Genomic DNA, 25,426 nt, shown 5'->3' with positions numbered 1-25,426 from the left:
ACTTGTTTGGTTGACTTAACCTACAAGTCTTTTGAAGTATTTCAAGCACACTAGAATGAGTGAAGTGCATACTTCTTTTGTATAATTGTGACATGGCTTTCAAATACTAGGGTGTGAGTTCTAAACTGCATGCAAGTTAGGACCCACACCCCTATTTTTCATCAATGTCACACTAATCCATTCACTTCATTCTAGTGATTTACCTCGTTCCAACAATTTACGCTTCCTTGCTTGCACATTCACTTTTCTTACTATCCTGTTTTCTATTGTTCAGGATAAGTCATCATAAGAAAAAATGGAAGCAGGAGTAGAACACGCAGCAACCGGTTGATCTACCAGCTGAAGGTAGCAACTAGGAAGGTCGCCGTACCCCCTTGCTCATCTTTAAGTGCACCAAGGACGGTACAAACTTTTAAGTGTGGGGAGGTCATCCGACCACTCGGTATTTTTGGGTAATAAGTTTCTAATCCCAACACTTTTGCATTTCATTTTAGGATTTTAAGTTGTATTTTCTTGTTTTGCATATGTATATATTAAACTTAGTCAAAATCATGATATTTTCCAAGAATTTTATCTATAGGGCACCCCAATTGATTGAGAAAAAAAATTTTTTTTTAGAACTTGCTTAAATTATACAATTGTGGATCATGTTTTTAAGCTAAGAACACAAGCATGTGAGATTTGAGCCTAATTGTGTAGTTACATCATATAGCCACTTATTTTCATTCTTGTGTGCATTATTCTCTTTCTATGATTGTAATTTTTGATTTGTTTGATTCTATATGATTGAGGCCATCGTTTCAATTAGCTCACTTACCCAAATAGCCTACCTTTTATCTTCCATTGTTAACCAATCTTGAGCCTATGCTTAACCCATTTGTTCTTAATTTTAGCACATTACAAGCCTAAAGCGAAAAATAATAAATGTCCTTATTTAGATCTTTGATTAGCTTAGGCTAGTGAGAGTGTTTATCATTCAAGTTTGGGAGAGTTGGGAACATTGGTTGGGATGAAAGTGTATTTTTGTATTTTTGTCAATATTTTGGGAAATTGGGTACATACTCATGCATTGAATGTAAAACCATCTGCATTGATACTTTTATATATACTTTATTGCAAAAAAAATATAAAATAAAGAATATATATATATATATATATATATATATATATATATATATAAAATAGAAAAAGAAAGAAAAAGACAAGTAATAAAAAGGGGACAAAATGCCCCAAGTAAAGCTCAATAAGAATCAATGCATATGTGTGGTGATCAAAAAGAGAATGCACGAGTGTGTGAAAAAGTGAAGAATGGGTAGTTAGGTTTGTTTAGAATTGTATAGGTTGTCATAGGTTAGGTGGAAAGTTTAAGTTAATCAAAGATTCGAATTTCAAGCTCACTTGACCATATGCATCCTTACCTTGACCCTAGCCCCATTACAACCTATGGGAAAGACCTCATGATATTTGTAAGCATGCATGAAATAATTGTTGATTGTTAGATGAAAAACAAATCTTGAAAAGCAAGATTAGGGGAAAATTGAGGGAATCAACCCTATACACTTGAGTGCTTAGAGCGAATACACATCCGGTGAGGGTTCGATCGCTCAATTACATGCCTCCACCCATGATCATCTTTTCTTGCAAGTTTGTAAAATCTTTCAATGATTCAATTCAATTGTGGGTTGATTTGATTGCTATTGCCTTAGCCCTTGTGCTTGTATATGTATTCTTAGAAGTTGAATTATTTTGACCAAGCAATTGCATTCATGTAGATAGATTGCATATAGATAGATTGCATATAGATAGGTTGCATGTAGTTAGTTTGCATTGAATAAATGTGATACCCCTTGCTTCTTTCTTGATTTTAGCATGAGGACATGCTTAGTTTAAGTGTGGGGAGATTTGATAAACCCCAATTTTGTGGTTTATCTTGTGCTTATTTTAGGGGATTTTATCACCCTTTTCCCACATTTATTCAATGAAATAGCATGATTTTGTAATTCTCCCTTGATTTGTGCTTAAATATGAAAACATGCTTTTTAGGCCCTAAAATTGGTGATTTTAATTCACTTTAATTCCATTCGATGCCTTGATGTTTTTGTTGAGTGATTTCAGGTTCATAAGGCAAGTATTGGATGGAAGAAGTGAGGAGAAAAGCATGCAAGTGGGAAAACTCATGAATAAATGAAGGAACCGTAAAGCTGTCAAGTCTGACCTCTTCGCACTCAAACGACCATAACTTGAGCTACAAGGGTCTAAATGAGGTAGTTCCAGTTGCGTTGGAAAGCTAATATCCGGGGCTTCGAAATGATATAAAATTTGCCTTAGTTGCTTTGCGTCGAAGGGACGCGCATGCGCAATGTACGCGTGCGAGCTGATTGAGCACGTGGTTCACTAAAGTGAAATCGTGGGCAGCGAATTCTAGAGCATTTTGGGCCCAACCCAACTCATTTCCAATGCTATTTCATGCAGATTTCAAGCTTGGGCAAAGGGGGAGCAATTGTTTTGTAGCATTAGCATCATGTAGGTTAGTTTCTAGAGAGAGAAGCTCCCTCTTCTCTCTAGAATTAGGTTGGGTTAATCCATCTTAGATCTAGGCATGATTTCTTGATTTCATCTTGTTTCCTTTCTAATTTTTTGTTTCTAATATTCTATTCTTCTTAGTTCTTTTGTCAATTTTACTTTTATGTCTCTTATATGTTTATGAACACTCATGTTGGATTTGGATTTTCTTTTAATGCAATTTAATGTTTGTTGTTCTTTTATTGTTGATTTGAGTGGTGAATTTACTTTTCTTGCAATTTGTAGTTATTAGATTTTACTATTCTTGCATATTTACCATGCTTTCTTTGTATACCCACCAAGTGTTTGATAAAATGTTTGGTTGGGCTTTAGGGTAGAATTTTGTGCTCTTGGCTTGGGAAGGTTGGTGTGCGAAATTGTGATCACTACTTTTCACAACTCAAATAATCCCTAGTAATGGCCCCAAGAACTTGGTGCTCAATACCATGGCATAAACACAACTTTGCACAACTAACCAGCAAGTGCACTGGGTCGTCCAAGTAATAAACCTTACGCGAGTAAGGGTCGATCCCACGGAGATTGTTGGTATGAAGCAAGCTATGGTCACCTTGTAAATCTTAGTCAGGCAGACTCAAATGGGTATAATGATATACGAATAAAGCATAAAGATAAAGATAGAGGTACTTATGTAATTCATTGGTAGGAACTTCAGATAAGCGTATGAAGATGCCTTCCCTTCCGTCTCTCTGCTTTCCTACTGTCTTCATCTAATCCTTCTTACTCCTTTCCATGGCAAGCTTATGCAAGGGTTTCACCGTTGTCAGTGGCTACCTCCCATCCTCTCAGTGAAAACGTTCCTATGCTCTGTCACAGCATAGGCTAATCATCTGTCGGTTCTCGGTCAGGCCGGAATAGAATCCAGTGATTCTTTTGCGTCTGTCACTAACGCCCCGCCTACTAGGAGTTTGAAGCACATCACAGTCATTCAATCATTGAATCCTACTCAGAATACCACAGACAAGGTTAGACCTTCCGGATTCTCTTGAATGCCGCCATCAGTTCTAGCCTATACCACGAAGACTCTGATCTCATGGAATGGCTGGCTCGTTTGTCAGGCGAGCACTCGGTTGTCAGGCGATCAACCATGCATCGTGTATCAGGAATCCAAGAGATATTCACCCAATCTAAGGTAGAACGGAGGTGGTTGTCAGTCACACGTTCGTAGGTGAGAATGATGATGAGTGTCACGGATCATCACATTCATCAAGTTGAAGAACAAGTGATATCTTGGACAAAGAACAAGCGGAATTGAATAAAAGAACAATAGTAATTGCATTAATACTCGAGGTACAGCAGAGCTCCACACCTTAATCTATGGTGTGTAGAAACTCCACCGTTGAAAATACATAAGAACAAGGTCTAGGCATGGCCGTGAGGCCAGCCTCCCAATGATCTAAGATAGCATAAAATGAAGATAGCTACCCCGATATCTCAATACAATAGTAAAAGGTCCTACTTATAGAAAATTAGTAGCCTAGGGTGTACAGAGATGAGTAAATGACATAAAAATCCACTTCCGGGCCCACTTGGTATGTGCTTGGGCTGAGCAATGAAGCAATTTCGTGTAGAGACTCTTCTTGGAGTTAAACGCCAGCTTTTATGCCAGTTTGGGCGTTTAACTCCCATTTAGGTGCCAGTTCCGGCGTTTAACGCTGGAATTCCTAAGGGTGACTTTGAACGCCGGTTTGGGCCATCAAATCTTGGGCAAAGTATGGACTATCATATATTGCTGGAAAGCCCAGGATGTCTACTTTCCAACGCCGTTGAGAGCGCGCCAATTGGGCTTCTGTAGCTCCAGAAAATCCACTTCGAGTGCAGGGAGGTCAGAATCCAACAGCACCTGCAGTCCTTTTCAGTCTCTGGATCAGATTTTTGCTCAGGTCCCTCAATTTCAGCCAGAAAATACCTGAAATCACAAAAAAATACACAAACTCATAGTAAAGTCCAGAAAAGTGAATTTTAACTAAAAACTAATAAAAATATACTAAAAACTAACTAGATCATACTAAAAACATACTAAAAATAATGCCAAAAAGCGTACAAATTATCCGCTCATCACAACACCAAACTTAAATTGTTGCTTGTCCCCAAGCAACTAAAAATCAAATAAGATAAAGAGAAGAGAATATGCAATGAATTCCAAAAACATCTATGAAGATCAGTATTAATTAGATGAGCGGGGCTTTTAGCTTTTTGCCTCTGAACAGTTTTGGCATCTCACTCTATCCTTTGAAACTCAGAATGATTGGCTTCTTTAGGAACTCAGAATCCAGATAGTGTTATTGATTCTCCTAGTTAAGTATGATGATTCTTGAACACAGCTACTTTATGAGTCTTGGCTGTGGCCCAAAGCACTCTGTCTTCCAGTATTACCACCGGATACATACATGCCACAGACACATAATTGGGTGAACCTTTTTAGATTGTGACTCAGCTTTGCTAGAGTCCCCAATTAGAGGTGTCCAGGGTTCTTAAGCACACTCTTTTTGCCTTGGATCACAACTTTATTCTTTCTTTTTCTTTCTTTTTCTCTTTCTTTTTTTTCGGTTTTTTTTTTCGCCTCTTTTTTTTTGTATTCACTGCTTTTTCTTGCTTCAAGAATCATTTTTAATGATTTTTCAGATCCTCAGTAACATGTCTCCTTTTTCATCATTCTTTCAAGAGCCAACATTCATGAACCACAAATTCAAAAGACATATGCACTGTTTAAGCATACATTCAGAAGACAAAAGTAATGCCACCACATCAAAATAATTAAACTGCTATAAAATTCAAAATTCATGCAATTCTTTTTCTTTTTCAATTTAAGAACATTTGTTTATTTAAGAAAGGTGATAGATTCATAGGAAATTCATAACTTTAAGGCATAGACACTAAGACACTAATGATCACAAGACACAATCATGGACAAACATAAGCATTAATTTTCGAAAAACAGGAAATAAAGAACAAGGAGATTAAAGAACGGGTCCACCTTAGTGATGGCGGCTCTTTCTTCCTCTTGAAGATCCTATGGAGTGCTTGAGCTCCTCAATGTCTCTTCCTTGTCTTTGTTGCTCCTCTCTCATGATCCTTTGATCTTCTCTAATTTCATGGAGGATGATGGAGTGTTCTTGGTGCTCCACCCTTAGTTGTCCCATGTTGGAACTCAGTTCTCCTAGGGAGGTGTTCAGTTGCTCCCAATAGTTTTGTGGAGGAAAGTGCATCCCTTGAGGCATCTCAGGGATCTCATGATGAGTGGGGTCTCTTGTGTGCTCCATCCTCTTCTTAGTGATGGGCTTGTCCTCATCAATAGGGATGTCTCCCTCTATGTCAACTCCAACTGAATAACAGAGGTGACAAATGAGATGAGGGAAGGCTAACCTTGCTAAGGTAGAGGACTTGTCCGCCACCTTATAGAGTTCTTGGGCTATAACCTCATGAACTTCCACTTCTTCTCCAATCATGATGCTATGAATCATGATGGCCCGGTCTAGAGTAACTTCGGACCGGTTGCTAGTGGGAATGACTGAGCGTTGGATAAACTCCAACCATCCTCTAGCCACGGGTTTGAGGTCATGCCTTCTCAATTGAACCGGCTTCCCTCTTGAATCTCTCTTCCATTGGGTGCCCTCTTCACATATGACTGTGAGGACTTGGTCCAACCTTTGATCAAAGTTGACCCTTCTAGTGTAAGGATGTTCATCTCCTTGCATCATGGGCAAATTGAATGCCAACCTTACACTTTCCGGACTAAAATCCAAGTATTTCCCCCGAACCATAGTAAGATAATTCTTTGGATCCGGGTTCACACTTTGATCATGGTTCTTGGTGATCCATGCATTGGCATAAAACTCTTGAACCATTAAGATTCCGACTTGTTGAATGGGGTTGGTAAGAACTTCCCAACCTCTTCTTCGGATCTCATGTCGGATCTCCGGATATTCACTCTTTTTGAGTGAAAAAGGGACCTCGGGGATCACCTTTTTCAAGGCCACAACTTCATAGAAGTGGTCTTGATGCACCCTTGAGATAAATCTCTCCATCTCCCATGACTCGGAGGTAGAAGCTTTTGCCTTCCCTTTCCTCTTTCTAGAGGTTTCTCCGGCCTTGGATGCCATAAATGGTTATGGAAAAACGAAAAATCAACGCTTTTACCACACCAAACTTAAAAGGTTTGCTCGTCCTCGAGCAAAAGAAGAAAGAAGAGAGTAGAAGAAGAAGAAATGAGGAAGAAGGGAATGGCTTTTGTGTTTGGCCAAAGAGGGGGAGAAGTGGTGTTTAGGTTGTGTGAAAATGAAGGGGTGAAGAAGGGTTTATATAGGGGAGGGGGGAGGGTAAGGTTCGGTCAAGTGAGGGTGGGTTTGGGTGGGAAAGTGGTTTGAATTTGAATGGTGAGGTAGGTGGGGTTTTATGAAGGATGGATGTGAGTGGTAAAGAGGAAGATGGGATTTGATAGGTGAAGGGTTTTTGGGGAAGAGGTATTGAGGTGATTGGTGAATGGGGAAGAAGAGAGAGAGTGGTGGGGTTGGTGGGGATCCTGTGGGGTCCACAGATCCTGTGGTGTCAAGGAAAAGTCATCCCTGCACCAAATGGCAAGCAAAATCACGTTTTGAGCCAATTCTGGCGTTAAACGCCGGGCTGGTGCCCATTTCTAGCGTTTAACGCCAGGTTCTTGCCCTTTTCTGGCGTTTAACGCCAGTCTGGTGCCCCTTTCTGGCGTTAAACGCCCAGAATGGTGCCAGACTGGGCGTTAAACGCCCAACTGCTACTCTTACTGGCGTTTAAATGCCAGTAAGTTCTTCCTCCAGGGTGTGCTATTTTTCTTCCTGTTTTTCATTCTGTTTTTGCTTTTTCATTGATTTTGTGACTTCTCATGATCATCAACCTACAAAATAAAATAGAATAACAAAGGAAAATAGATAACATATAACATTGGGTTGCCTCCCAACAAGCGCTTCTTTAATGTCAGTAGCTTGACAGATGGCTCTCATGGAGCCTCACATTTTCTCAGAGCAATGTTGGAACCTCCCAACACCAAACTTAGAGTTTGAATGTGGGGGTTCAACACCAAACTTAGAGTTTGGTTGTGGCCTCCCAACACCAAACTTAGAGTTTGACTGTGGGGGCTCTGTTTGACTCTGATTTGAGAGAAGCTCTTCATGCTTCCTCTCCATGGTGACAGAGGGATATCCTTGAGCCTTAAACACAAAGGATTCTTCATTCAATTGAATGATCAGTTCGCCTCTATCAACATCAATCACAGCCTTTGCTGTGGCTAGGAAGGGTCTGCCAAGGATGATGGTTTCATCCATGCACTTCCCAGTCTCTAGGACTATGAAATCAGCAGGGATGTAATGGTTTTCAATCTTCACCAAAACATCCTCTACAAGTCCATGAGCTTGTTTTCTTGAGTTGTCTGCCATCTCTAATGAGATTCTTGCAGCTTGCACCTCAAAGATCCCTAGCTTCTCCATTACAGAGAGAGGCATGAGGTTTACACTTGACCCTAAGTCACACAGAGCCTTCTTGAAGGTCATGGTGCCTATGGTACACGGTATTGAAAACTTCCCAGGATCTTGTCTCTTTTGAGGTAATTTCTGCCTAGACAAGTCATCCAGTTCTTTGGTGAGCAAAGGAGGTTCATTCTCCCAAGTCTCATTTCCAAATAACTTATCATTTAGCTTCATGATTGCTCCAAGATAATTAGCAACTTGCTCTTTAGTGACATACTCATCCTCTTCAGAGGAAGAATACTCATCAGAGCTCATGAAAGGCAGAAGTAAGTCTAATGGAATCTTTATGGTCTCATTTTGAGCCTCAGATTTCCATGGTTCCTCATTGGGGAACTCAATGGAGGTCAGTGCACGCCCACTGAGGTCTTCCTCAGTGGCGTTCACTTCCTCTCCTTCCTCTCCAAATTCGGCCATGTTGATGGCCTTGCACTCTCCTTTTGGATTTTCTTCTGTATTGCTTGGGAGAGTACTAGGAGGGAGTTCAGTAACTTTCTCGTTCAGCTGTCCCACTTGTGCCTCCAAATTCCTAATGGAGGACCTTGTTTCAGTCATGAAACTTTGAGTGGTTTTGATTAGATCAGAGACCATAGTTGCTAAGTCAGAGGGGTTCTGCTTAGAATTCTCTGTCTGTTGCTGAGAAGATGATGGAAAAGGCTTGCCATTGCTAAACCTGTTTCTACCACCATTATTGTTGTTAAAACCTTGTTGAGGTCTTTCTTGATTCTTCCATGAGAAATTTGGGTGATTTCTCCATGAAGAATTATAGGTGTTTCCATAGGGTTCTCCTAGGTAATTCACCTCTTCCATTGAAGGGTTCTCAGGAGCATAGGCTTCTTCTTCAGATGAAGCGTCCTTAGTACTGCTTGGTGCATTTTGCATTCCAGACAGACTTTGAGAGATCAAATTGACTTGTTGAGTCAATATCTTGTTCTGAGCCAGAATGGCATTCAGAGCATCAATCTCAAGAACTCCTTTCTTCTGATTAGTCCCATTGTTCACAGGATTCCTTTCAGAAGTGTACATGAATTGGTTATTTGCAACCATTTCAATTAGCTCTTGAGCTTCTGTAGGCGTCTTCTTCAAATGAAGAGATCCTCAAGCAGAGCTATCCAAAGACATATTGGATAGTTCAGAGAGACCATCATAGAAAATACCTATGATGCTCCATTCAGAAAGCATGTCAGAAGGACATTTTCTGATCAATTGTTTGTATCTTTCCCAAGCTTCATAGAGGGATTCTCCATCCTTCTGTCTGAAGGTTTGGACTTCCACTCTAAGCTTACTCAATTTTTGAGGTGGAAAGAACTTTGCCAAGAAGGCATTGACTAGCTTTTCCCATGAGTCCAGGCTTTCTTTAGGTTGTGAGTCCAACCATGTCCTAGCTTTGTCTCTTACAGCAAAAGGGAATAGCATAAGTCTGTAGACCTCAGGGTCTACCCCATTAGTCTTGACAGTGTCACAGATTTGCAAGAATTCAGCTAAAAACTGATGAGGATCTTCCAATGGAAGTCCATGAAACTTGCAATTCTGTTGCATTAGAGAAACCAATTGAGGCTTAAGCTCAAAGTTGTTTGCTCTAATGGCAGGGATAGAGATGCTTCTCCCATAGAAGTCGGGAGTAGGTGCAGTAAAGTCACCCAGCACCTTCCTTGCATTGTTTGCATTGATGTTGTTTTCGGCTGCCATGTCTTCTTCTTCTTTGAAAATTTCTGTTAGGTCCTCTATAGAGAATTGTGCCTTAGCTTCTCTTAGCTTTCGCTTCAAGGTCCTTTCAGGTTCAGGGTCAGCTTCAACAAGAATGCCTTTGTCTCTGCTCCTGCTCATATGAAAGAGAAGAGAACAAGAAAATGTGGAATCCTCTATGTCACAGTATAGAGATTCCTTGAGGTGTCAGAAGAACAGAAAAATAGAAGAAAGAGGTAGAAGAATTTGAACTTAATCAGATAGAGTTCGAATTGTGCATTGAGAAGGAGTGGTACTCCATAAATAGAAGGATGTGAGAAGAGAGGAAGAGAATTTTTCGAAAATTAAGTTAAAGAATTTGAAAACATTTTGAAAAACACTAATTAATTTTCGAAAATAAGAGTGGGAAAGAAATCAAGTGATTTTTGAAAATGATTTTGAAATTAGAAGTCAAAAAGATTTGATTGAAAACTATTTTGAAAAAGTTGTGATTAAAGAGATATGATTGGTTTTAAAAAGATGTGATTGAGAAGATATGATTTGAAAAACATTTTAAAAAGATTTGATTTTAAAAATTAATAACTTGGCTATCAAGAAAAGATATGATTCAAACATTAAACCTTTCTCAACAAAAAAGGCAACAGACTTGAAATGTTGAATCAAATCATTAATTGATAGCAAGTATCTTTGAAAAAGGAAAGAAATTGATTTTGAAAACATTTGATTGAAAAGATATGATTTGAAAAAGATTTGATTTTGAAAAACTTTGAAAACTTGAAAAAAAATTGATTTGAAAACAAAATCCTCCCCCTTGTGCCATCCTGGCGTTAAACGCCCAGAATGGTGCACATTCTGGCGTTTAATGCCCAATGCACTACCTTTTTGGGCGTTAAACGCCCAACCAGGCACCCTGGCTGGCGTTTAAACGCCAGTCTGTCCTTCTTCACTGGGCGTTTTGAACGCCCAGCTTTTTCTATGTAATTCCTCTGCTGCATGTTCTGAATCTTCAGTTCCCTGTACTATTGACTTGAAAATAGAACCAAGATCAAATAAACAATACATGCAGGACACCAAACTTAAAATTAGACACTAGACTGAAACAAGAAACATAAAATCTTTTTGGTTTTTATGATTTTGAAAATTTTTTTTTTGTGTTTTTTTTTTCGAAAATTATATGGAAATAGAAAATAAAGGTTTCAGAATTCTTAATTTGGATTCCAGGAATCATTGCAATGCTAGTCTAAGACTCCGGTCCAGGAATTAGACATGGCTTCACAGCCAGCCAAGCTTTCAAAGAAAGCTTCGGTCCAAAACACTAGACATGGCCAATGGCCAGCCAAGCCTTAGCAGATCATTGCTCCAATAGCAAGATTGATAGAAATCAACAAGCTCTTGTGATGATTAGTTGAAACCTCGATCCAATAAGATTAGACATGGCTTCTCAGCCAGCCAGATTTCAACAGATCATCATGAAACTCTAGAACTCATTCTTAAGAACTCTGAAGAAAAATACCTAATCTAAGCAACAAGATGAACCGTCAGTTGTCCATACACAAAACAATCCCCGGCAACGGCGCCAAAAACTTGGTGTGCGAAATTGTGATCACTACTTTTCACAACTCAAATAATCCCTAGTAATGGCCCCAAGAACTTGGTGCTCAATACCATGGCATAAACACAACTTTGCACAACTAACCAGCAAGTGCACTGGGTCGTCCAAGTAATAAACCTTACGCGAGTAAGGGTCGATCCCACAGAGATTGTTGGTATGAAGCAAGCTATGGTCACCTTGTAAATCTTAGTCAGGCAGACTCAAATGGGTATAATGATATACGAATAAAGCATAAAGATAAAGATAGAGGTACTTATGTAATTCATTGGTAGGAACTTCAGATAAGCGTATGAAGATGCCTTCCCTTCCGTCTCTCTGCTTTCCTACTGTCTTCATCCAATCCTTCTTACTCCTTTCCATGGCAAGCTTATGCAAGGGTTTCACCGTTGTCAGTGGCTACCTCCCATCCTCTCAGTGAAAACGTTCCTATGCTCTGTCACAGCATAGGCTAATCATCTGTCGGTTCTCGGTCAGGCCGGAATAGAATCCAGTGATTCTTTTGCGTCTGTCACTAACGCCCCGCCTGCTAGGAGTTTGAAGCACGTCACAGTCATTCAATCATTGAATCCTACTCAGAATACCACAGACAAGGTTAGACCTTCCGGATTCTCTTGAATGCCGCCATCAGTTCTAGCCTATACCACGAAGACTCTGATCTCACGGAATGGCTGGCTCGTTTGTCAGGCGAGCACTCGGTTGTCAGGCGATCAACCATGCATCGTGTATCAGGAATCCAAGAGATATTCACCCAATCTAAGGTAGAACGGAGGTGGTTGTCAGTCACACGTTCGTAGGTGAGAATGATGATGAGTGTCACGGATCATCACATTCATCAAGTTGAAGAACAAGTGATATCTTGGACAAAGAACAAGCGGAATTGAATAAAAGAACAATAGTAATTGCATTAATACTCGAGGTACAGCAGAGCTCCACACCTTAATCTATGGTGTGTAGAAACTCCACCGTTGAAAATACATAAGAACAAGGTCTAGGCATGGCCGTGAGGCCAGCCTCCCAATGATCTAAGATAGCATAAAATGAAGATAGCTACCCCGATATCTCAATACAATAGTAAAAGGTCCTACTTATAGAAAATTAGTAGCCTAGGGTGTACAGAGATGAGTAAATGACATAAAAATCCACTTCCGGGCCCACTTGGTGTGTGCTTGGGCTGAGCAATGAAGCAATTTCGTGTAGAGACTCTTCTTGGAGTTAAACGCCAGCTTTTATGCCAGTTTGGGCGTTTAACTCCCATTTAGGTGCCAGTTCCGGCGTTTAACGCTGGAATTCCTGAGGGTGACTTTGAACGCCGGTTTGGGCCATCAAATCTTGGGCAAAGTATGGATTATCATATATTGCTGGAAAGCCCAGGATGTCTAATTTCCAACGCCGTTGAGAGCGCGCCAATTGGGCTTCTGTAGCTCCAGAAAATCCACTTCGAGTGCAGGGAGGTCAGAATCCAACAGCATCTGCAGTCCTTTTCAGTCTCTGGATCAGATTTTTGCTCAGGTCCCTCAATTTCAGCCAGAAAATACCTGAAATCACAGAAAAACACACAAACTCATAGTAAAGTCCAGAAAAGTGAATTTTAACTAAAAACTAATAAAAATATACTAAAAACTAACTAGATCATACTAAAAACATACTAAAAACAATGCCAAAAAGCGTACAAATTATCCGCTCATCAAAGGTAACTTAGGAACTCTTGAGTTACTAATGTCCAAGTGATTGACGATTGGGAGTCATTAACTCTAGATCTCACTAATTGAATTGGTGGAGAACTAGGACTTATGGACTTGGATTGACATAGCTCACTTGACTTTCTTCTAGAATTAATTAGGGGTTAACTTAGTGGGGTTAATCTTTGCCAATTCTCATATTGTGGTTAGTGATTAGGATAGAGATCATTGACCACCAATCCTTGCCAAGCCCTTTTTGTTATTTGAAATTCCTTATCATTTACTTTCATGTCTATCATTCTAAAAACCCCAAAAACACACCTTATAGCCAATAACCAAGCACTTCATTATAATTCCTAGGGAGACGACCCGGAGTCTAAATACTTCGGTTAATTTTTATTGGGGTTTGTACATGTGACAATACCACACATTTTAATTTGATGTGAGAGTTGTTTGTCGGTTGGGAACTATACTACCAACGAAATTATTTTGTGTGAAATTCCTAACCAACACGATTCTCGCAATCACACCACAATTCAAGGATTTTTATGGTTGAGAGATCAAACTTGAAATTCAAAGGTTGGTGTAGTGCTAAATTAGAAGGATCTAGGAGGTCGCTTGCGTGTCTGAGTGAGGATTCCAAGGCTAAATCACCCGGTTGGAATTTCGATGAACAACTAGAAGATGGGTGAAAAAATAAGGTTTGGGATCCTGATAAACCCCAATTTTGTGGTTTATCTTGTGTTGAATTTAAGGAATTTTATCAACTTTTCTCACATTTATTCAATGAAATAGCATGGTTTTGTGAATTTCTCCTAATTTGTGCTTAAGAGTAAAAACATGCTTTTTAAGCCTTTAAATCATTAATTTTAATTCACTTTAATTCCATTCGATGCCTTGATATGTTTGCTAAGTGATTTCAGGATTGGAAGGCAAAGATTGGGTTGAAGGAATGAAGAAAAGGCATGCAAAAATGGAGAATTCACGAAAAAATGTGGATTTGTTGAACTGAAGGCCACGCGCACGCATCACCCACGCGTTCGCATGAGAAGGAGATTTGCCAGCGACGCGCACGCGTCACCCACGCGCATGCGTGACCAGAGAATCATCAAGCGACACGCACGTGTCATCCACGCACACGCATGATGTTGGTCACGTGACTCACTTAAAGGCAAAATGCTGGGGGCAATTTTTGAGCTCAAGGAGGCCCAAATCCAACTCATTTCTGATGCTTTTGAACCCAAGGATTGCAAGGAAATGGGGGGAGTAGTCATAGTGTAGTTTTCACCATGTTGTAGGTTAGAATTCTAGAGAGAGAAGCTCTCTCTTCTCTCTAGAATTTAGGGTAGTTTAGGTCAAATTCTCTTAGATCTATAGTTTAATTTTTGCTTTGATTTAGTTTTCCCTTTTAATTTCTTGTTTTACATCTTTTCTCTTCTAGTTTTACTTGTCATTCCCTTTATTTTGTTCCTTTTATATTCATGCACTCTTGTTGGACTTCATTTCCTTTCAATGCAATTTTAGGTTTCCATGTCTCTTTTATGTTTATCTTCATTGTTATTGTTGATTTCTTGCTTGTCTTAGTTTGGGTTTCATTAATTCTTGCATTTTGTGATGTTTACTTTTATTACACTCTAGGTATTTGTTAAAATGTTTTCACTAGTTTTAGAGTAGTTTTCTTTACTCTTGTCCTAGGCTAAGGGAATAGGGTGATCTTGAGTCATTAGGTCTAATTGATTTGGTGATTTGAGAACCCTAATGGTCAAGTTGATACCCATTGACACCAATCTACTACTAAGCCAATTAGTAGTTGGATTGGGACTTTTGAGTTGAGATTGATCAAGCCATTTGACGTACTTCAAGCTTAGAAGTAGACATTATACGTACTTCAAGCATAGAAATAGACTTAATGAGCTTGGTTCGTCATAATTGTCAATACATGGTTTATAGACAAGGATAGTGATCTTAATTTCCAAGTCTTAGCCAAGAGTTATATTCCTTTCTTTTATTAGTTCTTGTCATTTACTTTCTTGTTATTTACTTTTCTTGCCAATTACAAATCAAACCCCCTTGTTTCCTTCATAGCCTATAATTTATCACTTCATTACAATTCCTTGTGAGATGACCCGAGGTTTGAATACTTCGATTAAATTTCATTGGGGTTTGTACTTGTGACACAACCACTTATTAAAATTTGATGTGAGAATTATTAGTTAGTTTGGAGCTATACTTACAACGAAGTAATTTTTTTCTATAAGAGAAATTCTAGACCAACCATAATTCTCAACATCAAGTTTTTGGCGCCATTGCCGGGGAATTACAATGGTGTTAGGTTATTGGCTATTGTTCATATGTAAATATTGTGAATAGTTTAACTTTCGCTTTATTTGATAATTGTAGAATTTTGTTTCTCTTTTTTCTTACTATATTTTGCTTTATTTTCTTTTGACATTATTTATTCTTCTCACTTTGGCTATGAGTGTGGTTAAAACTATGTTGTAGGGAATGGAAGCTTCAATGAGGATGTGCATCAAGGATTTTGGAATCAAAGGTGGGAGAAGCCTCAAGCTTATAGAAAACCTTCTTGACAACAACCTCCCCTGGTTTCCTATGGGTACAATCCAACTCCTAATGCATATCAATCTAATGGATGTGGTGACCCTCATTGTGGTTGTCAACCACAATCACCATATGCCTATGAACCACCTCCTCAACATAGTTTTGAATCACCATACTCACAAGTCCCTTACCACCAAACACCTCCATATAACCCTCATCCTTACCCACCATAAAAACCACCTTATGAGCCATATGAACCATACATAGAACCACAATAATTCTAACACAATTACTTCCAAGAACCACCTCCGTATACACCATCTCCATACTCTTACCAAGATGAACTACCTTTCCATTATGAGCCCTTTCTCCCAAATAATGAACCCTCTCTTCCCACACCACCTCCAATAGATAAATCTCTCCATGCCTTCATGCTAGAATAATAAAGAGATATTAGCTCTTATATCCAAAGGCAAGAGGAGACACAAAAGGAGTTGAAGAATCTAGAAGTCGTGATTGCTACCATGGCAGAAGCCGTTAGCAATATGGTCTCCTCTCGTCTAAGCATATACGATCAAAGAACTCTGATTGTTGAATGTGGAGAAGCAATCAAGGAGCATAGTGAATGAGTGAATTTGGAGCTTCAACATGGAGAAAAGGAGTTGAAGCAAGAATTGCCACAAGGGGAGGAAGTTGAGACAATCGAGCCGGAAGAAGTGGTTGAAGACCTAGGAGATGTTGGAAGTCCATGGGAATGTAGAATTAGAGAACCCTCTTCCAAAAAACTTGATATTGATGTTGATGAGGGTGTACAAACTCCAAGGCATATCATGGTTGAAGACTTTGAAGAGGTTGATTAAGAGATGGATTCAATCATTGATGAGTTTCTGTCTACAGCTGAATCCTCTCCCATTGGGCTTGACATAGAGATTAAAAAAGAAGATACCTCACCTCTCATACCCTTGATAAACAATGAAGAAGAGATTGAATTAGAAAGAAGCTTCCAAGAGGAAGAGGTTGAGCAAGAAGCAAGCTCCACCATTGAAGATAATTCTACACTAACCAATGTGTCTTTGGGAATTGATGAACCTCCCTCATTGTGTTATAAATTTAATGACAAGGAGGATCGTGCACAACTTCCGACACATGCCTTGAGCAATAAGGGATGTATAGAAGGAGTTGGTGAACAAGGAATTGAAATTGAAGAAGCTTGCTATGAGGTGGAAGTAATCAAAGAAGAGTATAAGGGAGTGGAACTTATAAGACCATTGGAGACATCCCTTCCTAAGCTACCATCCAACATAACATTCAAGTGGGTAAAATTCTTATCCTTAAGCTTTGCTTTCTCACTTGAATATGGTTTGCTTGAGATAGATGGGCAACTTAGAGCTCTTTGTGGAGTTAAGAGTATGAGAGAATTGTGTAGTAGTTGGAAAAATAATGTTAGGCTCATTAAGGTTGAATCCTCAAGGCATAGGTTCCATGGTTGGAAGAGTGCTAAACTGTATGGGTCTAGGAGGAAAATTTGGTGCTCTAATGAGAATTCTACATGCCTACCACCCGAATAGAACAATGATGATCAATTAGAAGATGGGTGTGAAAATAAGATATGGGATCCTAGATCACAACATGAAGACCAATTTTGGGAGCTCATGTCTTGGAAAGAATTTCACCCAAGCTTGGTGAAGTTGGTTGAAAATTCTGACAACCGTTTGAGGAGCAAGCATCCTTGGAGGTTCAAGGATGAGTGCAAGCATAAACCACCTTAACAAGGAGCCTCCCAATTGTCCAACTTAAGGACTTAAACTAAAAGTGTTAGGTGGGAGACACCCCACCATGGTAACCTCTTTCCATTCTCTTGTAGATATAATCAATGAATGAATTGAGTTACTGATGAGCGGATAATTTATACACTTTTTGGCATTAATTTTAGGTAGTTTTTAGTAGGATCTAGTTACTTTTTAGTATATTTTTATTATCTTTTAAGCAAAATTCACATTTCTGGATTTTACTATGAGTTTGTGTGTTTTTTTGTGATTTCAGGTATTTTCTGGCTAAAATTGAGGGACCTGAGAAATAATCTAATTCAGAGGCTGAAGAAGGACTGCAGATGCTGTTGGATTCTGACCTCCCTGTACTCGAAATAGATTTTTTGGAGCTACAGAAACTTAAATAGCGCGCTCTTAGTTGCGTTGGAAAGTAAACATTCAGGGCTTTCCAGAAATATATAATAGTCCATACTTTGCTCAAGGTTAGATGACGCAAACTGGCGTTCAACGCTAGCTTTCTGCTCTATTCTGGCGTTAAACGCTAGAAACAAGTTGCAAGCTAGAGTCAAACGTCAGGAACAAGTTACAAACTGGTGTTTAACTCCAAGAAAAGTCTCTACACATGAAAGCTTCAATGTTCAGCCCAAACACACACCAAGTGGGCCCGGAAGTGGATTTCTGCATCATTTACTTGTTTCTGTAACCCTAGTAACTAGTTTAATATAAATAGAACTTTTTACTATTGTATTAGACATCTTGGATGCAGGGATCTTTTGATCATCTTTTGATCTCTTGATCACGTTTTGGAGAGGCTGGCCTCACGGTCATGCCTGGACCATCATCACTTATGTATTTTCAAAGGTGGAGTTTCTAAACACCATAGATTAAGCTGTGGAGCTCTGCTGTTCCTCAAGTATTAATGCAAAGTACTATTGTTCTTCTATTCAATTCATGCATATTCTTATTCTAAGATATTCATTCGCACACAAGAACATGATGGATGTGATGATTATATGACACTCATCACCATTCTCACTTATGAACGTGTGATTGACAACCACTTCCGTTCTACATGAAAACAAGCTTGAATGTATATCTCTTAGGTTTCTAATCAATGATTCACATCGACTCCCCTCTGACAATGGGGCATCTGAATTCGAGATTAGAACCTTCGTGGTATAGGCTAGAATAAATTGGCAGCATTCCTGAGATCCGGAAAGTCTAAACCTTGTATGTGGTATTCCGAGTAGGATCTGAGAAGGGATGACTGTGACGAGCTTCAAACTCGCGACTGTGGGGCATAGTGACAGACACAAAAGGATAGTAAATCCTATTCCTACACGATCGAGAACCAACAGCTGATTAGCCATACGATATCTGTGCATGGTATTTTTCATTCGAGACGAGAAATCCGACAGTTGATTAGCCGTACAGAAACCATAGAGGACCATTTTCACTGAGAGAACGGGAAGTAGCCATTGACAACGGTGACACCCAACATACAGCTTGCCATAGAAAGGAGTATGAAGGATTGGATAAAGGCAATAGGATAGCTGAGATTCAGAAGGAATAATGCATCTCCAGACGCTTATCTGAAATTCCCACCAATGAATTACATAAGTATCTCTATCCTTATTTTATGTTTATTTATCTTTTAATTATTAAAACTCCATAACCATTTGAATCCGCCTGACTGAGATTTACAAGATGACCATAGCTTGCATCAAGCCGACAATCTTCGTGGGATCGACCCTTACTCACGTAAGGTTTATTACTTGGACGACCCAGTGCACTTGCTGGTTAGTTGTGCGAAGTTGTGAAAAAGAGTTGAGATTACAATTGTGCGTACCAAGTTGTTAGCGCCATTGAGATCACAATTTCGTGCACCATGTTTTTGGCGCCTTTGCCGGGGATTGTTCGAGTTTGGACAACTGACGGTTCATCTTGTTACTCAGATTAGGTAATTTTCTTCTTTTTTCAACCTTTATTTTATTTTCAAAAAGTTTTTAAAAATATTTCAAAATTTTTTCTTCTCTTTCGTTCTTTTCAAAATAATTTTCGAAAAAAAATACAAAAAAAATTATAAAACCATAAAACAAAAAATATTTTGTGTTTCTTGTCTGAGTCTAGAGTCAATTTTTAAGTTTGGTGTCAATTGCATATTTTTATTTTTCTCAAAAAAATTTTTGAAAATTCATGCATTGCATTCTTCATGATCTTCAATTTGTTCTTAATGAGTCTCCTTGTTTGATCTTCATATTTTCTTGTTTTGTGTCTTCTGTTATTTTTCATATGCATTTTTAGTTTGTTAGTGTCTAAGCATTAAAAATTTCTAAGTTTGGTGTCTTGCATGTGTTTCTTTTCTTGAAAATTTTCAAAAATAAGTTCTTGATGTTCATTATGATCTTCAAAGTGTTCTTAGTGTTCATCTTGACATTCATAGTGTTCTTGCATGCATCATTTGTTTTAATCCAAAATTTTTATGTGTTGAGTCATTTTGTGGTTTTTCTCTTTCGTCATTAAATTAAAAAAATCAAAAAATATCTTTTCCTTATTTCACTCATAAATTTCGAAATCTTTGGGTTGACTTAGTCAAAAAATTTTAAAATAAGTTGTTTCTTGTTAGTCAAGTCAAGATTTCAATTTCAAAAATTTATCTTTTCAAAATCAAATCTTTTTCAAATTTTTCCTTTGTTTTTCGAAAATCTTCAAAAATCTTTTTCAAAACTTTTCAAAATCTTTTTCCTATTTTTACCTCATATTTTTCGAAATTAATGCTAACAATTAATGTTTTGATTCAAAAATTTCAAGCTTGTTACATTCTTGTTAAGAAAGATTCAAACTTTAAATTTTAAAATCATATCTTTTGATTTCTTGTGAGTCAAGTCATTAATTTTAATTTTAAAATCAAATCTTTTTAACTTCCTTTCAAAATCTTTTTCAAAATAAATTTCAATCATATCTTTTTAATCATATCTTTTTCAAATCATATCTTTTTCAATCAAATCTTTTTCAAACATATCTTTTTTTCAAAAATTTGATTTAAAAAATCTTTTCTAACTTCTTATCTTTTCAAAATTGATTTTCAAATATTTTTCAATTAACTAATTGACTTTTTGTTCGTTTTACCATTTCTTATCTTTTTCAAAACCACCTAACTATTTTTCTCTCTTTAATTTTCGAAAATCACCTTCCTCTTTTTCAAAAATCTTTTTATTTAACTAATTGTTTTAAATTTTAATTTTATTCCATTCTATAAATTCGAATTTTAACTTTAAATTAAAATAAAAACAAAAATAATTTTCTTTTCTTAAAATTAAAATTCAAATTCTCTCCACTCATCAAAAATTCGAACCCTCTCCCTCTCTCTGAGTTCGAATTTTTCTCTTTCTTTCCTCATTCTTATTCTTCTTCTCTTCTACTCACATAAAGGAATCTATATACTGTGACATGGAGGATTTCATACTTTCTTCGTTTTCTTCTCTCTCATATGAGCAGGAACAAGGAAAAAGGCATTCTTGTTGAAGCTGATCCTGAACCTGAAAGGACCTTGAAAAGGAAGCTAAGAGCAGCTAAAGCACAATACTCTGAAGAGAACCTAACTGAAATTTTTGAACAGGAAAAGGATATGGCAGCCGAACCCAACAACAACAATACAAGAAGGTGCTTGGTGACTTTACTGCACCAAATTCCAACTTCCATGGAAGAAGCATCTCAATTCCTGCCATTGGAGCAAACAATTTTGAGCTTAAGCCTCAATTAGTTTCTCTGATGCAACAAAATTGTAAGTTTTATGGACTTTCATCAGAAGATCCTTTTCAGTTCTTAACTGAATTCTTGCAGATCTGTGATACTGTTAAGACCAATGGAGTTGATCTCGAGGTCTACAAGCTTATGCTTTTCCTTTTTGCTGTAAGAGACAGAGCTAGAATATGGTTGGACTCTCAACCTAGAGATAGCCTGAACTCTTGGGATAAGCTGGTCACGGCTTTCTTAGCCAAGTTCTTTCCTCCTCAAAATCTGAGCAAGCTTAGAGTGGATGTTCAAACCTTCAGGCAGAAAGAAGGTGAATCCCTTTATGAAGCTTGGGAAAGATACAAGAAACTGACCAAAAAGTGTCCTTCTGACATGCTTTCAGAATGGACCATCCTGGATATATTCTATGATGGTCTGTCTGAATTGTCTAAGATGTCATTGGACCATTCTGCAGGTGGATCTATTCACCTGAAGAAAATGCCTGCAGAAGCTCAGGAACTCATTGAAATGATTGCAAATAACTAGTTCATGTACACCTCTGAGAGGAATCCTGTGAATAATTGAACGCCTCAGAAGAAGGTAGTTCTTGAAATTGATGCTCTGAATGCCATATTGGCTCAGAACAAAATGTTGACTCAGCAAGTCAATATGATTTCTCAATGCCTGAATGGTTTGCAAAATGCATCCAACAGTACTAAAGAAGCATCTTCTGAAGGAGAAGCTTATGATCCTGAGAACCCTGCAATGGCAGAGGTGAATTACATGGGTGAAGCCTATGGAAACACCTATAATCCCTCATGAAGAAATCATCCAAATTTCTCATGGAAGGATCAACAAAAGCCTCAACAAGGCTTTAATAATGGTGGAAGAAACAGGTTAAGCAATAGCAAGCCTTTTCCATCATCCTCTCAGCAACAGACAGAGAATTCTGAGCAGAGCCCCTCTAACTTTGCAAACATAGTCTCTGATCTATCTAAGGCCACTCTAAGTTTTATGAATGAAATAAGGTCTTCCATTAGAAATTTGGAGGCACAAGTGGGCCAGCTGAGTAAAAGAGTCACTGAAACTCCTCCTAGTACTCTTCCAAGCAATACAGAAGAGAATCCAAAAAGAGAATGCAAGGCCATAACCTTACTTGGTGTGGCCGACCCTAGAGAGGATGAGGAGGACATGAATCCCAGTGAGGAAGACCTCGTGGGACATCTTCTGGACAAAAAGAAGTTTCCAGTTGAGGAACCTAAGGAATCTGAGGTTCATCTAGAGACCATAGAGATTCCATTGAACCTACTTTTGCCATTCATGAGCTCTGATGACTATTCCTCCTCTGAAGAGGATGAAGATATTACTGAAGAGCAAGTTGCTAGGTACCTTGGAGCAATCATGAAGTTGAATGCCAAGTTATTTGGTAATGAGACTTGGGTGGATAAACCCCCCTTGCTCACCAATGAACTGAATGACTTGGTTAGGCAGACATTACCTCAAAAGAAATAGGATCCTGGTAAATTCTTAATTCACTGTACCATAGGTACCATGACCTTTGAGAAGGCTCTGTGTGACCTGGGGTCTGGCATAAACTTAATGCCACTCTCTGTAATGGAGAAACTGGGAATCTTTGAGGTACATGCTGCCGAATTCTCATTAGAGATGGCAGACAAATCCATGAAAAAGGCTTATGGACAAGTAGAGGACGTGCTAGTAAAGGTCAAAGGCCTTTACATCCCTGCTGATTTTATAATCCTAGACATTGGGAAGGATGAGGATGAATCCATCATCCTTGGAAGACCCTTTCTAGCCACAGCAAAAGCTGTGATTGATGTGGACAGGGGAGAGTTGATCCTTCAATTGAATAAGGATTATCTTGTGTTTAAAACTCAAGGATCTCCCTCTGTAACCATGGAGAGGAAGCAAGAAAAGCTTCTCTCAATGCAGAGTCAAACAAAGCCCCACAGTCAAACTCTAAGTTTGGTGTTGGGAGGCCACAACCAAACTCTAAGTTTGGTGTTAAACCCCTACATTCAAACTCTAAGTTTGGTGTTGGGAGGCCCCAATAATGCTCTGAACATCTGTGAAGCTCCATAAGAGCTCACTGTCAAGCTATTGACATTAAAGAAGTGCTTATTGGGAGGCAACCCAATTTTATTTATCTATGTTATTTTTTTAGGTTGATGATCATGTGGAGTCACAAAAATAATTACAAAAAATAAAAATAAAATAAAAATAGCATTAATAACAGCACACCCTGGAGGAGAAACTTACTGGCATTTAAACGCCAGTAAGGGTAGCAGCATGGGCGTTTAATGCCCTGGCTGGCACCATTCTGGGCGTTAAACGCCAAAAAGAAGCACCAGACTGGCGTTAAACACCAGAAAGAAGCAACAAACTGGCGTTAAACGCCAGAAACAGGGTACAACTTGGTATTTAATGCCAGAAAAGGAATAAAAACTGGCGTTTAACGCCAGAAACAAGCAGCAGTCTGGCGTTAAACGCCAGGATTGCACACTAAGGGCGTTTACACGCCTAATTGGAGCAGGGATGACAAATCTTTGACCCCACAGGATCCCCACTTACCCCACCCCCCTCTCTCTCTCTCCCTCACACATCTCTATAAACATTCTACCCAAAACACTACTAACCAATCAAATCCTATCCTCTTTCCTATATTCTCTTCACCAATCACCTTCATATCTCTTCCCCAAAAACCCCACCTACCTCACTTTCAAATTCAAACACTTTTCCCTCCCAAACCCACCCAATTCCATTTGGCCACTATCCATCTCTTTCTCTATAAATACCCCTCTTCACTCCTTCATTTTTATACATCACAAACCCTCTCTTACCCCCTTGGCCGAACCTACCTCTCCACCCTTCTCCTCATTTTTCTTCTTCTTCCCCTTCTTTCTTTCTTCTTTTGCTCGAGGATGAGCAAACCTTTTAAGTTTGGTGTGGTAAAAGTATTGCCTTTTGTTTTTCCATAACCATTTATGGCACCTAAGGCCGGAGAAACCTCTAGAAAGAGGAAAGGGAAGGCAAAAGCTTCCACCTCCGAGTCATGGGAGATGGAGAGATTCATCTCAAAGGTCCATCAAGACCACTTCTATGAAGTTGTGGCCAAGAAGAAGTTGATCCCTGAAGTCCCTTTCATGCTCAAGAAAAATGAGTATCCAGAGATCCGACATGAGATTCGAAGAAGAGGTTGGGAGGTTCTCACCAACCCCATTCAACAAGTTAGAATCTTAATGGTTCAAGAGTTCTATGCCAATACATGGATCACTAGGAACCATGATCAAAGTATGAACCCGAATCTAAAGAATTGGCTTACAATGGTGTTTAACTTGCCAATGATGCAAAAAAATGCATGCCTCTACACTAGAAGGGTCAACTTTGATCAAAGGTTGGACCAAGTCCTCATGGACATATATGTGGAAGGAGCTCAATAGAAAAGTGACTCAAGAGGCAAGCCGGTTCAATTGAGAAGACCGGACCTTAAGCCTGTGGCTAGAGGATGGTTAGAGTTCATCCAACGCTCCATCATTCCTACTAGCAACCGATCTGAAGTGACTGTGAATCGGGCCATCATGATTCATAGTATCATGATTGGGGAGGAAGTGGAAGTTCATGAGATCATACCTCTAGAACTCTACAAGGTGGCTGACAAGTCATCCACCTTGGCAAGGTTAGCCTTTCCTCATCTCATTTGTCACCTATGTAATTTGGCTGGGATTAACATAGAAGGAGACATCCTCATTGAAGAGGACAAGACCATCACTAAGAAAAGGATGGAGCAAACAAGAGAGCCCACTCATGGACCTCAACAAGAGCATGAGGAAATTTCTCATGAAATCCCTGAGATTCCTCAAGGGATGTATTTTCCTCCACACAACTATTGGGAGCAACTCAACACGTCTTTGGAAGGCTTGAGTTACAACAGGGACCAACTAAAGGTGGAGCACCAAGAGCACTCCATAATTCTCCATGAGATTAGAGAAGATCAAAGAGCTATGAGGGAGGAGCAACAAAGGCAAGGAAGAGATATAGAGGAGCTTAGGCATTCCATTGGATCTTCAAGAGGAAGAACTAGCCACCATCACTAAGGTGGACCCGTTCTTCAATTTTCTCGTTCTTATTTTTCTGTTTTCGAATTTGATGCTTTATGTGTTATCCATGTTTGTGTCTTTATTACATGATCATTAGTGTCTAGTGTCTATGCCTTAAAGCTATGAATAATTCCATGAATCCTTCACCTCTCTTAAATGAAAAATGTTTTAATTACAAAAGAACAAAAAGTACATG

At 38.8% G+C, this 25,426-nt stretch overlaps 2 non-coding genes across 2 annotated transcripts; one reads left to right on the top strand and one right to left on the bottom strand.

Annotated features, from left to right (window-relative positions):
- The first annotated feature begins 9,251 nt into the window (after positions 1–9,251).
- On the top strand, positions 9,252–9,359 carry LOC130937356 (small nucleolar RNA R71). Its single transcript, XR_009068577.1, has one exon. It is a non-coding gene; the product is annotated as a small nucleolar RNA R71 (small nucleolar RNA).
- Positions 9,360–21,406: 12,047 nt separating this feature from the next.
- Positions 21,407–21,514, bottom strand: LOC130938493 (small nucleolar RNA R71). Its single transcript, XR_009069656.1, has one exon. It is a non-coding gene; the product is annotated as a small nucleolar RNA R71 (small nucleolar RNA).
- Between the last annotated feature and the right edge of the window lie 3,912 nt (positions 21,515–25,426).

Source organism: Arachis stenosperma, chromosome 6 (assembly GCF_014773155.1).
Source record: "Arachis stenosperma cultivar V10309 chromosome 6, arast.V10309.gnm1.PFL2, whole genome shotgun sequence".
NCBI classification, from domain to species: domain Eukaryota; kingdom Viridiplantae; phylum Streptophyta; class Magnoliopsida; order Fabales; family Fabaceae; genus Arachis; species Arachis stenosperma.
The sequence above is the reverse complement of the archived record's forward strand: the minus strand, read 5'-3'. Positions and strand labels throughout refer to the sequence as shown.